This window comes from Microtus oregoni, unplaced genomic scaffold (genome assembly GCF_018167655.1).
Source record: "Microtus oregoni isolate MIOR12 unplaced genomic scaffold, Mior012 000000F_ref0000247, whole genome shotgun sequence".
NCBI lineage: Eukaryota > Metazoa > Chordata > Mammalia > Rodentia > Cricetidae > Microtus > Microtus oregoni.
The window spans coordinates 46,658,020-46,673,499 of record NW_024543059.1 but is presented as its reverse complement, the minus strand read 5'-3'; the positions used below and the strand labels follow the sequence as shown (position 1 = coordinate 46,673,499).

Here is a 15,480-nt window from a genome sequence, read left to right as displayed (position 1 = left end):
AGGAGGTATAGTCTTTCCTATTTGGGTGGAATGTTGTATAGATGTCTGTTAAGTCCATTTGATTCATTACCTCCATTAATGCTCTTATTTCTCTGTTAGGTTTCTGTCTGATTGACCTGTCCATTGGTGAGAAAGGAGTGTTGAAGTCTCCTATTATTAGTCTGTGTGTTTGATGACTGCCTTGAGTTTTAGTAATGTTTTTTTTTCACATAATTGGGTGCTTTTATATTAGGGGCATAGATATTTAGGATTGAAATTTCATCCTGATGAATTGTTCCTGTTATGAGTATAAAATGTCCCTCTCCATCACTTTTGATTGATTTTAGTTTGAAGTCATCTTTGTTAGAAATTAGTATGGCCACACCTGCTTGTTTCTTAGGTCCATTTGCTTGATCAACCTTTTCCCAGCCCTTTACTCTGAGTAGATGTCTGTCTTTGTGGTTGTGGTGTATCTCTTGTGAACAGCAGAATGTTGGATCCTGTTTTCTTATCCAATCTCTTAGCCTGTGCCTTTTTATAAATGAGTTGAGTCCATTGTCATTAAGTGATATTAATGACCAGTGGTTGTTAACTCCGGTCACCTTTTTAGTCATAGAGTTTTTGTGTTTCTCTTCTTTGAGTTGTGTTGGTGAAGGGTCTCTAGACGTCTGAGTTATTGTGGTCATTGTTGGACTCCTTGGTTAGTGATTTTCCTTCTATTATTTTCTGTAGGGCTGGATTTGTGGCTACGTATTGTTTAAATTTGTTTTTATCCTGGAAAAATTTATTTTCTCCATTCACAGTGAATGAAAGCTTGGCTGGGTATAGTAGTCTGGGCTTGCATCCATGGTCTCTTAGTTTTTGCAGTACATCTATCCAGGACCTTCTGGCTTTCATAGTTTCCATAGAGATGTCAGGTGTAAGTGTGATAGGTTTACCTATATAAGTAACTTGACCTTTTTCCTTTGCAACTCTTAATATTCTTTCTTTATTCTGTATGTTTTGTGTTTTGATTATTATATAGTGAGGGGATTTTTTTTTTTGATCCTCTCTATTCGGTGTTCTGTATGTGTCTTGAACCTTCATAGGAATATCTTTCTTTAGGTTGGGAAAGTTTTCTTCTATAATTTCATTAAATATATTTTCTGGACCGTTGAGCTGTACTTCTCCTTCTTCTACCCCTATTATTCTTAGGTTTGGTCTTTTTATTGTGTCCCAGATTTCCTGAATGTTTTGTGATGAAAATTTGTTGGATTTGCTGTTTTCTTTGATCACTGAATTTATTTTCTTTATGGTATCTTCAGTGTCTGAGATTCTTTCTTCTTTCTCTTGTAATCTGTTGGTAATACTTGTCTCTGGAGTTCCTGTTCATTTACCTAGATTTTCCATATCCAGCCTTCCCTTGGTTTGTGTTTTCTTCATTACCTCCATTTCATTCTTCAAGTCTTGAATTGTTTCCCTTACTTGTTTGATTGCTTTTTCTTGTTTCTCTTATTTTTCTTGGGTATCTTTGAGAAATTTATTCATTTCCTCTACCTTTTTGTTTGTCATCTCTATTTCTTTATGGCAGTTTTTCACCTCCTGTTTAAGGTCCTCTATTATTTTCATATAGTTCCGTTTAAGGTCGATTTCTTCTATTTCTTCTGAATTAGGGTGTTCAATTCTTCTTGTTTCGTGATCCCTGGGTTCTGGTGATGTCATGTTGCCTTTCCAATTGGAGGAGTTCTTTCATTGGCACCTGCCCACTCTTCTTTCAAATGGAGCCAGGAGAGGCCTGGTGTCTTGGTCCAGTCTTTGCCGTGACTGACTCTCTGGGTGAATCTCCTCAGTGTAGGGAACTGTTCCTGTCTGGTTGGAACTCCTCAGCACTGAAACAGGGATGCCTGGTATTCCCCTCTGGGTGGATAGCCTGTCAGGATAAAACTCCTCAGCACCGAAACAGGGCTGCCTGTTAGCCAAAGGACACTGTGGACAAAAGGGTGAACGTGGGGGGCAGGGAGGAGCCAAGTAGAACACAGAGAACCCTGTAGCCCATGCTGAAAGTGCCCACACTCCCTTGCGGGAACCTACAGGCCTGCCCTGCCCGGCAGGCTGACACTCACCCCTCTGAGTAGTGGGGACCCTTCTTGCAGGAGCAGGAAACAGTTCCTGAGCCTAGGACCTTGCAGACAACAGGGCAGGCTTGGGAGAGGCTGGATCTAGTGTAACAAAGACACCCCTGAAGCAGGAGGTGGGGGAGGGGGGTCGTGCTCTTTTCCCGGGACAGGCTGCCCTGGGATAGCACACACTCACCTGTCCAGATGGAACTCCTCAGCACTGAAATAGGGAAGCCTGGTAGCATTGGGACACCACGGACAAAAGGGTGAACAGGGAGGGGTCGAGTAGGACACAGGAGACCCTAAAACTTTCTTTTTAATTAGACAGAACAAGGGAGGTAGTGTGGGATATACTCCTGTATGTTGTACATATGTTTTACTACCATTGGTCAATAAAGAATCTGATTTGGTTAATAGTCAGGCAGAAAACAGTCAGATGGGCAATTCAAGCAAAGATAAATGGAGAAAGAAAGTGGAGCTTGGGGAGATGCTAGCTATCACCAAAGAAGCAAGATATGAGGTAGCAAGCCATGAGCATTTTGTGAAATATAAAATAATAGAAATGGGTTGATTTAAGTTGTAAGAACTAGTTAATAATAAACCTGAGTAAATAGGTAAAACTAGTTTATTAATCAATTAATATTAAGCCTCAGAGTGGTTATTCGGGAACTTGAAGATTTTATAGAAGCACCCAGTTACATCTAATTCTATTTATTTTTTGATTTTAAGATGAATTTTAATTTATCTTGGATATTTTCATCTCATATTACATTTAATAAAATACATAGATTTTTTTCATGAGGTCTAATTGCCACTGCAGAAAAGTTTAAATTTCACAGATCTCCACCTACTTATTTGTTATACTAACAGTTCCATTCTATAGAAAACTGATATATAGGGAAGAACTATTCTCCAGTTATGTCATAGATTTGATTCTGACCATGTGAAGTCTACTGTCATGGTTTTCTTATTATAGTGGTTAAGAATCCTCTCTCTCTTTTTCAGTAACTTATGTGTACTCATGTGCATTTGTCTACTCCTATGGGTGTATGCCATGTATACACAGGTGCCCATGGATGGCAGAGGAGGGCATTGGATTTCCTGAAACTGATGCTTGGGAGCTGCCTTACAGGAATACTAGGCCCTAAACTTGTGTCCTCTGAAGAAAATGGATGGGATTCATTTTTACTGCTGAAGAAGAATGTTAAACAGCTCTGTAACTAATAAAAACTTAGAGGTTAGATTCCAAGGTTAGATCATGTGTTATACAGTTTGTTCGACAGGAGATCCACGTTATGGGCTGTATGAAAGCAGGACTCAAATTCTCCATGAGAAGAGATGCATATGAATGATCTTGCATATGGCTGAAGATGTGCTATGGAAAGATTAAAGAGTGGTGATTCAAGTATAGAAAACTGCGTGTACCCAGTGTTCAAGTGAAAGAATGTGTTATAGGTGGTAACATTTTATTTTTGCCTTTATTGATAGATAGGCAGTTCAGAAATATGACTAGGTAGATGTATAGGAAGAACTTTCACTAGAAAGTGACAATTTATCTAAGTAGTTCAGAAAAATAAACAATCCCATTTTGTATACGATTGTTTTGTTTATATGAATAATCATCAAAGATAAGGCCAAATATCATTTCTTCTCTTTTCCCACAGCATTCAGCATCAAGCTCCTGAGTCGAAAGCAATGTTTATAGCCTGCTTACTGTTGTGTTTACAACTCTTGGTTGCTCTTAGAATATAGTCAGGGCATTTTGGACTAAATTGTGGGTTTTCTGTTTAAAGATAATGAAATTGACAAAATTGCCATCTTATTTTATGCTTTTCCTATTATTTTTGTTTTTTGATATTACTATATACTTTTACGTACTTGAGTGGAATCAGAATTTTGATAATATTTGGCACATGCAAGAATATAGTTGATGAATTAAATTATAGTAAGAAATACAATCAATTGATCCATATCATACTTAAAGCAACTCTTTCTAGTCTTACATATCAAAGTTAAATGAGCATTAATCTATGCTCCATGCTCTGGTGCTCTATGGCACTGTTTTACGAACAAGGCTTTGAGTTGTTTGTTATTTCCTGCATTGTTTGCAGAATTATCAGGATCAAAGTGGTGAAGGTCTGCATTCTATCAAAATGTATCCTGAAAGAAACACATTTCCTCAGCTTTCAAACCATGACAGCTCTTCACTGTGAGAAAATTTAGGACAAAGACAGCAGTAATAAATCCTAGCACGCTGTCACTACTGAGTACTAAACCTGTGCTCTTCAGATTTGACAAAAACTGCTGCTCCTTTGCTGGCAAAGGGTCCCTTCGGAAAGAGAGAGGAGAGAGAGGTATTCCTTATTCAGGACTTGCCTCTTGTATTATTTGGCCTATAAAAATACAGAATTATGACAAGACAAGAAAGACATGCGCTAATAACAAATTGCAAGTTCTTTTTTCTTTTCCACTACTAGTAGTATTTTCAGAGAGAACCGCAAAATTATTTCAGTTCTAAAGAAATAATCATCCAATGAAGATGAAATGATTGAGCCATCATGAAAGTCAGTATAAAAAGCTATCCACGTGACTGAACTGAAAACCATTCTGGCATATGAAGATTCTGGCATTCAATGGAGCAAGAATTGCAGATTGGAATGTCTTAGTTCATTTCTAGCTCCAAGTTCTCTTTTTCATGTAAGAAGGACACACTCTTGTGGTTTGACTGTGAAATCCCCCTACAGACTGTGTGTTTAAACACTTAATCCCCAGCTAGCGGTGCTGTCTGGGAGCTGGAGCTTTGATGAAAGCATGCCACTGGGTTGTGCTTTGCGGGTTCTTTTTTTTTCCAGTCCATCTTTTAATTTTTTTTTAAAATTCCTGAGATTACAGAACTGGAATGTATTAATATTCCACTCTTACATTTCCATGACAAACAAAAATTCATAAGCCAACCCCCCCCACAAAAAAAAGGAAAAGGGAGGAGAAGCTTATAAAACTAAATACGGATATCTCAGCGTAACTGCTGAACAGAGAAATAATTAAAATGCTTTTAATTAAAAAATCATGAGTGCATGATAAAGTGTGTAGAAACTGAAAATTTATAAACTATTTAAAACTTGGAATCGCTGACTGTCAGAAACTACACATATGGATCATGGCTGGTGGTGACCAGCAGAAACGGATTATGGGTGAATCTGTACTGTTCTAGCTGCTCCCCACACCACCTGTCTCCGAGGAAAGCCTGAAATTGATTAGATACTGAGTCAGGCTGATGCTGGCAGCAGACCCAGTGATGGTGACCTGTTTATCAGTAGATCCTTCTACTGGGTTTGCAATTTTGATCTGCGCCCCAGAGATCTGACGGATCTCATTAATTTTGGCACCCTGACACCCAATTATGCAGCCAATCAAATCATTTGGATCATGAGAAGCAGTTTGAGCAGATGCATCCAAACCTGCCCAATAGCCTTTCACCTCTGGAGAGCTGGATCCATTGTTGCCATGGGTCACAGGAAAATGAGACTGCTGCATTGCCAACTGGTGCAGCTTGGTCAAATCTGGCTGTGGAATGGCATACTGTCCTTGAATGGTATAGGCCTCTAGAGGTGCCTATACCCTATACCGCTCCAGGTCAGGGTTGAGGCACATGGACAGGTGGTGTGGGGAAGACTCGCCTGTGCTGTACCTGTCCTGACCACCTGCAAAGATGACTGGAGAACTCGAGGGCTTGGACCAGTATGGGATGGTCACGCCCTTTCGGGGGGAACTGGGAGAGAGTCTCCAACATGACCACGCAGATCTGTTTGACGCACTCAATGATGGATTGCGGAATGCCAGCAATAGTGATTGCCCGCTCAGTTGAGTTGGGGAGCATATCCCCTGCCACCTGGACCTGAGCCCCTGTACTCTCTCTAATTTCCTTGCTCTTGCAACCACCTTTTCCAATGAGAGAGCCACACTGACTAGAAGGGACCACGAGATGAGCAGTAAGGTAACTGGGGGTCTGCTGGCAGCTGTGCTATTGGTCATAGAGCTGCTTATGTCCTCTTCCAGTTCATCAATGATCATAGCAAAGGCTTTGAAGATGGCATTAGTCGGTCCAGCCAAAGTGATAATTCTCTCAGGACAGTTCCCTTCTGAGATGTGGATCCGTACACCACTCTCCTCGCGCATCTTCTTAACAGATTCTCCTTTCTTTCCGATGACACTGCCAACTTCCTTTCCATGCATAAGCAGCCTGATAGTAAGAGTGACATCTAATCCACCCTCAATCACACCGGTGTCCATGTCTAGTAGTTACAGGGAGCTGGACTTTTGAGTGGTCAAGTCTTTGGTCACGGTGGGAGTGAATGCCAAAACTGGAGGCAAGAGTCAACTGAGGGGGAAAGAGGAGTGGGCGGGAAGGGGAACAGCGGGAGGCCGGGGGCGGAACAATAGGGGCATGTGGGAAGGCGAGGGAGGCCCCGCTGGCAGGTAGAGGAGGGAGGTGGAGGAAGAGGAAAGGGAAAGAGACCCCCCTGGGAGGGTGGAGGGCAGAGGGCGGGCAGGCGGGCTGGGGAGGGCGCAGGCTGCGGGTACTCCGGCTGCCCTCTTTGCGGTTTTACAGCCTGTTCCATTCCTGTTCTTTCTTGCTTCTGCAGGTACATAAATGTGATCAGTGTGTTTTCTGAATTCCAGGCATTCTCAGGGCTCCAGCGGATAGGCCACCTGACCAGGCATGGCCCATTCTTATTGAAAGTGTATGCCAGAATTGACTGTTTCTTCCCTAATCTGTTATTTTCATGGTATTTTATCGTAAGAAACATAAAAGTAACTAATACAGGCACTAAACCCTAAGACAGCTGCCTCAGTGTGTGAGGGGTTAACCAATGTTTCAGGCCATTCTTATAGTTTGTATCAAACACTGAGTCATGGTCTGACACTAAATAATAGAGACATATTGTGAGCTGCTTCGGATGTTGTAGCTATTAGATTGATTTTTAAAGTAACTATGGTTCATCTTTTTTAAGCATCTAGTTAAAATGTGTTTTTGTGAAAAAGAAGGATGAGTTTTGGGAGGGGTAGAAAACTATTTGAGGCCAAAGGATTTTGAAAATTAAGGAATATGACTGAAGGGATAGAAACCAATGAAATCCGCCATACTAAAGTGATACCAAAAAGAGTTAAGAGTGAAAAGCTAACAGCAAAGGCAGTGTACAAGCCCTGAAACAAAACTCTTGAGTGATATCCAGTCCTCTGCAACAGCTTTGTGAGCAAGGAGAGGAAAACCTGCTTAAGGAGACAATAGAAAAAGCTTCTAACATCAAAGAATGACCAAAGTAGGCATGGACAGTTTCAAACAATACACGCAGCATAAATGCTCTTTCCACTCTGAATCTGGAATGTCTGTCTCCAGGAGAGCAAGCCCTGTGCACACTCAAATCTCTGTACACATGGTACTGGGCTTACATGTACATGTCCCCTAGTGTGCCTCAGTCACATGTAGATTATTAACCTTACAGCACACAGATGCTTGTTACACTGCGTTCCACAGATAAGAGTGATAAGAAAAGCTGCTTGCTCTCATTCAGACAAAAATAGTGTTGCAAATATGTTGAATCCACTGGTAGCTAAATTTGAGGGTGTCAGACCAGTGGCTGAAGAACCCCAAATGCTCTCCATATAATAACCTGATATTCTCCCACAGAGCTTGTATCATTGGCTCTTTCTTCTTGCTTGGTTTGTGCTTTTCACTATGTATTTAATCAATTTCTGCCTCCCCAGGGATTCTTTTCTTAGCTGTTCCAACTCTATACTAATGTAGTTAACATATCTACTGCAGAGGTCCCTGCACAAAGTCATTTAGACATAGATAAAACATTGAATGATGGAAGAGATAAAGGAAGTCAAACACTGCTGAGTGAGAAGTTTTCTTCAGGGACTGTCTCCGTAAAAATTGTCCAATCCCAAGTGATCTGCTTTAAACTCAAATATATGAGAACATTGAATGAACTCAGTAGATGTTAATACATACACACATACATACATATGTACATACATACATACATACATATACACATGTTTGTGTAACTGTAAGAAGGAAGAAAAGGTCATAAATTTGGAAGTGAGAGGAAGGGGACATGGGATTATTTGTGGATAAGTGAGGGGGAAAATGATAAAGACTCATTGTTTGTTAATTAAGTACTCAAAGTCAAATAGCATAAAAATAAAATTGTGTATCATAGCCATTTTCTCACTGTAAACTAGCAAGCCAGAAAGTGTTGAAGTAATGAGGTATTAAATGAAAGTTAATGTCAATACAAATCATCATATCAAGAGGAGATATATTTTACAAATAAATGAAAAATAAGAACTTTTTTAAATGATCAAATAAGTTGGCAGTCATATCCTGGTAATTCCAGCCCTTTATGGAGATGGGAGGATTAGGAGTTCAAAGGTGGTCTCATCCACACAACTTTGAATTTAAACTGGGCTACACAAGATGTTGTTTCAAATAACAAGTTAATTAATTGTTTGAATAATTAAATAAAAACAAAGATTATGAATATTTGAAACACATAATATAAGAAAGCTTCTCTGAAGAGGATTCATGACCTGAGATGATTAGCTACACACAAGTAAGTGTATTGCTTCAGGAATGACCAGGTTTCAGATATGTGCACAGATGCCTAACTATAAAACTGTCTTTCAATTTCTTTCAGTATTGTACTCTAAAAGTGAACTGCATTCAGTAAAATTAGGATTGAAATTTAGTGTTTTTTTTTATTATTGTATAACCAAGTTGTATGCAACTAAGAAATACACGATGTTGGGGAGTCCATGTGGGGCACACTCAGGATCTGGAATTGGGGGAAGTGAGTGCCACTCTTGAATTCTGAGTGGGCAATGAAGAGCAGCACTCTGCAGTTAGGAGAGGCTACTGGGAATGACGTCTGGATTTTGGACAGGGCAGTCTCCCAAAGCTGGCAGCGTGCCAGGTATTCACAGAAAGAATCAACCTGTATCCCACAGTAGAATGTCTTTCCAGTGTTGTATGAATGTTCTGCTCAGTGTTTTAGATCCCAGTATATTTAAAATTGCCAGTGTCTGTATATCCATGAGCTGTTTTTCTGTGTTCCACTTGGCCCCACTGTTGGATACTGTAAATGTTCATAGCAAAGTTGATTAAGGTTAGGCTCAGCTCTGATTCCTTTTTTTTTTTTTTTTTGGTACCAAAATTCTTTATTTAAAGAAATGGTACAAATGAAAGAACTTAAGCGGATGTTTCGGTGCGACTCATAGAAAAGATAAAGGCAGACCGACATGCACACACTGCCTCAGTGACCAGTAAAGTCACTGTGGCTCTGGGGAAGTCAGCTTAGCTGTCATTACTGTGGCCCAGGGTGTGCTTGTCAAACAGATACTCTGCCATGCCAGCTTCGGGGGCGCCCATCTTGCGCAAGCTGGTCACGTGGTCACCCAGTTCCTTGATGGATTTCACCTGCTCACTCAGGTAATGTGTCTCAATGAAGTCACACAAGTGGGGGTCATTTTTGTCAGCAGCCAGTTTGTGCAGTTCCAGTAGTGACTGATTCACACTCTTCTCCAGGTGCAGTGCACACTCCATTGCATTCAGCCGTTCTCCCAGTCATCACGGTCTGGTTTCTTGATATCCTGCAGGAAGATTCAGCCACCTCGTTCGTTCTGCAGCTTCATCAGTTTCTCAGCGTGTTCCCTCTCCTCATGAGATTGGTGGAGAAAGTATTTGGCAAAGTTCCTCAGAGCCACATCATCCCGGTCGAAGTAGCAAGACATAGACAGTTAGACGTAGGAGGCATACAGTTCCAGGTTGATCTGGCGGTTGACGGCAGCCTCCTAGTCCTGGTGGTAGTTCTGGCGCACTTGCGAGGGAGACGCGGTGGTCATGGCTGCGGCGGCTGGCGACGCTGGAGCGGCAGAGCGACGAGTTTGCAGAGGGTTCTGGCTTGGAGCAGCCGGCTGGGGTCGGAGGGGTCTAGCGCCGGGTTCCGTTCAAGCACTGTTGAAGCAGGAAACCGCGGCGACTCCGGCGAGAACGTCTCTCAGCTCTGATTCTTGATGAAAAAGGAAAGTAAACGCATTTTCAATTTGAGGTCCTTTTTATTTTACGATATATAGTTAGCACATAACACTATTGTAATTTGAGCAGCATCTGTGTAATCCATTTTTATCATTTTAATTATTCTAAAATGATAATTGACTCCCAAGGGCCCAATGAATAATGAAAAACATAAAACAAACAATGCAAAAGTAAGAGGCTACATCATGGTGTATTTTATTAGAAATCTTTCAAAGAAATAAAGTGAGATAATTTCTCCTGATCATTGATCATTTTAAATTGGAAAATGTATTTTAGCACCACAGCAAAATCTAAAGTTAAGAATTCACAGCAGTATTTTTATATTATGAGAAGGGTTAATGAGGCTGCTTGCACGGAGAGGAAATTAGTCAACCTGGAAACATAAAAATGCAATGTATCATGATTAAAATATGAAAACAATACAATTAAGTAATGCTAGATTGTGTGGCTTATATACATATTTAGTAAAAGAAGTTGCACGAATGGTTAAAAAAAGGCAGCTGAAACTAAATCATCAAGGTAATGTATATTAAAGCTGCAATCATATATTTCTATACAATTACTACAATGGATAAAGCTGGAATTGTCATGACATCCGGCAGAGGCATGGAACTATGACAATTACTGAAACATCCCAGGATATGTAAAAATCATAGAAAGACTTTGAGAAACAATTAGCGATGTCCATGAAAGTCAGTGTTCTATCATATAACAAAGGCAAAGCCCTCCCTTTTTTTCTTTTTTTTTGAATTTTTTGAGACAGGGTTTCTCTGCAGCTATACAGCCAGTCCTGGAACTCTCTCTGTAGACCAGAGTAGGCTTGAACTCAGAGCTCTACCTGCCTCTGCCTCCTAAGTGCTGGGATTAAAGGTCTGTGCCACCACTGCCCAGCAGGCAATGCACTTTTAAGAATAATTAAGCAAATGAAACACTGTGCACATGTCTATGCATGCATACAATATTCTTAATATTTTTGTTGAGTGAAAAATTAAAACTGAACTAACTGTACAATATAGAGAAAGTTGATAGACAAGTTGTATAACCACCACAGGTTTCAATACTAGGAATTATACACTACAGGAAGAAAAGTGATGTTGAGTATATATTCCATATACAAAAAAAACCACATAAACATAGATAAATAATAACAAGTTTAAATAAAAAAATATTTCTTTTTTAAAAAGATGCTGAACTCCCAAGCCCTGCATACTGTATAATTTATTTATGCAAACTTCTTTTTATTGAAAGTAGGTTCTTCTCTTATACAATGCATCCTAACCACAGTTCCCCTCCCTTAACTCTTTGTCCCCCTAATTTCTTCTCCCCCAGATCCATAACTCCTTTCTTTCTCTCCAAGAAAAAAAGCATGCCTCCAAGAGACAACAACCAAACAGGAGGAATAAGACTCAATAAGGCAAAGTAAAAGTCAGTGGTGCAGAGAAAGGCCTTTTGCAACGTTTCTCAATGGCCCCTACATCAGCTTCTGCCTTTACCTTCTTGCTTAAGCTTCTGCCCTCGCTTCCCTCCATAATGTTAATAAATCATTTTCTCCCCAAGTTTCTTGTCAGTATTTTATCACAGAAAACAAACTATGTGTCAAATTGTCAGGATCTCTTGTTTGCTTAGGTAATATGTCAGGATCTCTTTTGATGGCTTGATTTAACATAATATTCCTCCTGACTTAGTATATGGAAAATACATGAACTCTGGAAGAGCTCTTACTATATTCTTAAGTATTTGTATTCACTTTATGTGAATTGTGTGTGGTGTCAGGTTTCCTTTAACCCAGCAATGATGGCAATAGCATTTCAAGTTTACTGAGCAACTAGTCAAGCTGTGACTTGTAATAATTTATCTCACACTGTCTGGCTTTGTATAGCTTATTTGATGAGAATTCCTTTAGTGCATTCTGGGAAGACACTGAATAAAAAACTAGACAGAGTAAGTTCCAGACTCAGTGTATTCTTTCTCAAGGTGTTGAGGTTGTCTTTCGTGTGTGTGTGTGTGTGTGTGTGTGTGTGTGTGTGTGTGTGTGTGAATGCAGACATTTGTGAAATGGAGGGCAGGTGTAGACACCTAAGTACAATCTGTATATACAATTTAAAGTCAAAGTGAGAACTGCAATTAAAGTGTGAGTGTAAACCTAAGCCTGACACTGACTTAAAAACAGAAACCTTATGAAACTGTTCTTAACAATTTCCAGATTTACGAAGATTCTTTCCTTAAAACCCCTGATTTGTTTAGTTCTTGTTTTGAAAATGTATATACTTATTTGTACTTCTCTATGCTTTTATGTGCATCTGACTGTAGTTGTTCATTGTGGTCAAAGGAAAACATCAGATCCTACAAAGCTGGAGTTACAAGCTTTCCAGAGTTACTTGACGTAGGTTCTGGGGACTGAACTCAGGTTATCTGCAAGATCAGCAAGTGTTTCCTTACTGAGCCATCTCTACAGCCCTCAGATTTGATGGGTTCTTAGAAAAGAAGTTCTCTTCTTTTTTCTACTCCAAGTTGCTAAGCTGGACATTATCTTTTCTCTCTCTTTTAACAAAATTTTCATTTGCTTAATATGTGGCAAAGACACATGATTAGCATGGAGAACTTAAAAACAATCTATGAACAGTCAATAACTGAGGACTGAATTAGCTGTCCTTAATTCTAAGACACCATAGACTTGTTTTCTAGAGAAAGTTTGTACCTGTAATCCTGAAATTTAACTTATTTCCATTTTTTTTGCATTTTGTCTCTCTTCCAACACATTAAATATCTTTTATATAAAATGTGCTAAGGAGTGTTCTGTCTTGCCCCTAGATTATTAGATATACCTGTTCTGCTTTCATTCATAAACTCTATATTCAGAAGGAATCTTTGAAACATGTAGAGCTAGCATGGAGTTGACATCAGAAAATAGACTGTCCGGAGATGGGCAGGAACTCATAGTCACTTTGGGTGGTTATGGCATATAAATTATTGAATGGTTTATATGGGTTTAATTTTATGTACAAATCAAGATTTAACTAATTAAACACTCAAGTTTTAACCATTTTGGGGTGGAGAGATGCTCAGCATTCCAGAACACATGCTGAGTTTCTGAAGAATCAGAGTTGGTGTTTCAACACCCATATCAGGAATCACCTAACAACCTGTAACTACATCTCTAGGAAATACAGTTCTTATGACCACAAATACAGCTCTCCATAGATATACACATATACACATACTCCTAGATACACACATACATACAAACATGCACAAATACATGCATGCAGATATATACTTGCACAGAAATACAGAAGCCTGAAAACACACGTGTGCGCATGCATGCATACACACATGCGCATACACACACACACATGCACACACACATACACACACACACACAAAACTGCAGTTACTGAGAGATCAGTTCAGTATGTAATGTGTCAGTATCAGATAATCTAGCCAAGAAACTCTTCCAGGATCTTACATTCAGACCAGCTACATACAGTTGCCCAGCACTAACACAGAACATGATAGTCCCCTGTAGCGGCGTAAACGAATGCAGACAGAGTATAAATATATATATATATATATATAGCTTTAATGTAGAAATAGACTTACAGAACCACCGTTCCCGCGGAGACCAGGAAAGCAGAAGCAAGAGCTCGGAGCTTGCTCGCCAAATTTATAGGCAGACATTAGCCCGAGGCGAACACGCCCCTTAAGGGGCAGGACTTATCCCTACATCTCCCCTTTTTGTCTAAATAAGACAGAACTAAACCAAATACAACTACATACAATAACAACAAATAATAAATACAACAAACAATATTGAGAACAAAAGCTTTGCTAAACATTCTATCTCAAGAAGTCCAAATTATGTAAAGAGTAACTACAATTATATAATCTTCAACTCAGTCAAAGATCTGAGAAGGGAATAAACACTACTCAACAAACGAGATATATCCAAAATGTGCAACAATTGACAGAGACAACTGACTACCTGGGCAATCACCCAAAGTCTTGTTTGCAACGTTGAGTCAACCAATTTTGGCTAAGGCCTAACATAACTGACATACCATTATTAAAGGCAAGGAACTTTTCAAAAATATCTTACCCTGTCTTGGCAGGATATGACAGTCCTGTTTTATCCATTGATGCACGCTCTGTATCTGTGTCAGTGGTTGAGGTATGGGCATTTCTTTGCCCAAAGGCCAGTTCTGCCAAATAGAAAGGCTCCAGATGGAGTGTTTTTGGTGCTCAACATTCTCTTGGGAATAGAGCAGTGTTGCCAGGAGCAATTGTGTCTCACTATCACGAAACTCTGAGTTAGATTAAAGGCCATTTTCTACAGCTCTTTGAAGAGGTTGAAGATTATCTATCTATACTGAGTATAATCTCTATATATCTAAAGAACCTGATTAGTCTAATTATAAATGACAAACTTAGATGACAATTAGTCTATATAATTCTCAATATCTATCTAACTTAAAGACTAAGACAATAAACGACTGTGAAACAAATGAGGACAATGACCTCCAAATATAAACAATGTACAAATATACATTGCAGTAGGTAAATATATATCAATACACAAATATTATATAAGTATCTTAATCAGAGGTAGAAATGTACACTGCAATATGGTAAATATATACAATATATATATATATATATATATATATATATATATCAATACAATATATGTCAATACATAAAAATGTTTTAAACAGAGGTAGAAACATGCATGCGTACAATAGTCAATATAATTTAACTTTGTATCAATATACAAGAATCTATACCAATATATTTGTCTATTATCCCATCATCCCTCTTTTTTTTTTTCAAAATGATCCCTGAGCTTATAAAATTCCTCCCCCAACCCTCAATCATATACTAATTATAATCAACCCCTAAATGATGTCCCTAAACCCAAGGGCAAACTTTACTGGGAGAGGGGACGTCATTCTCTAGAATTACTTCCAGCTGTCATAGGGGCGACGTTCTTTCTGGGGGATCCTGTGAAAGTAAAATGATGGTTAAATTTCAAGATAATGTCTTTTAAAATTGCAAATAGTCTCTGAGTATTTTCGTGCAGGTCTGGCCAAAATGTTGTATAAGATGTGCACCATTTCAGCTAACCAAGTTGGAACTGTCTTGTGCAGCTGGTACCCAAAGCAGGTGTTGTAGTAGCGCTATCAGTATCATGACGTCATATCAACCAGGTGGAGTTGTTGTTATGGGGCCCCATCTTCTTCCTGGAAACTTCAAATGTCACTTCAGGAAAAACTCATTGTTCATTATGAAAAACTTAAACATTAATCA

The 15,480-nt window shown here is 39.3% G+C and overlaps 2 pseudogenes; both read right to left on the bottom strand.

The window, feature by feature from the left end:
• Nucleotides 1-5,282: 5,282 nt before the first annotated feature.
• On the bottom strand, nucleotides 5,283-6,368 carry LOC121450619 (annotated as a pseudogene).
• Nucleotides 6,369-9,435: 3,067 nt separating this feature from the next.
• Nucleotides 9,436-10,189, bottom strand: LOC121450744 (annotated as a pseudogene).
• Nucleotides 10,190-15,480: the final 5,291 nt, after the last annotated feature.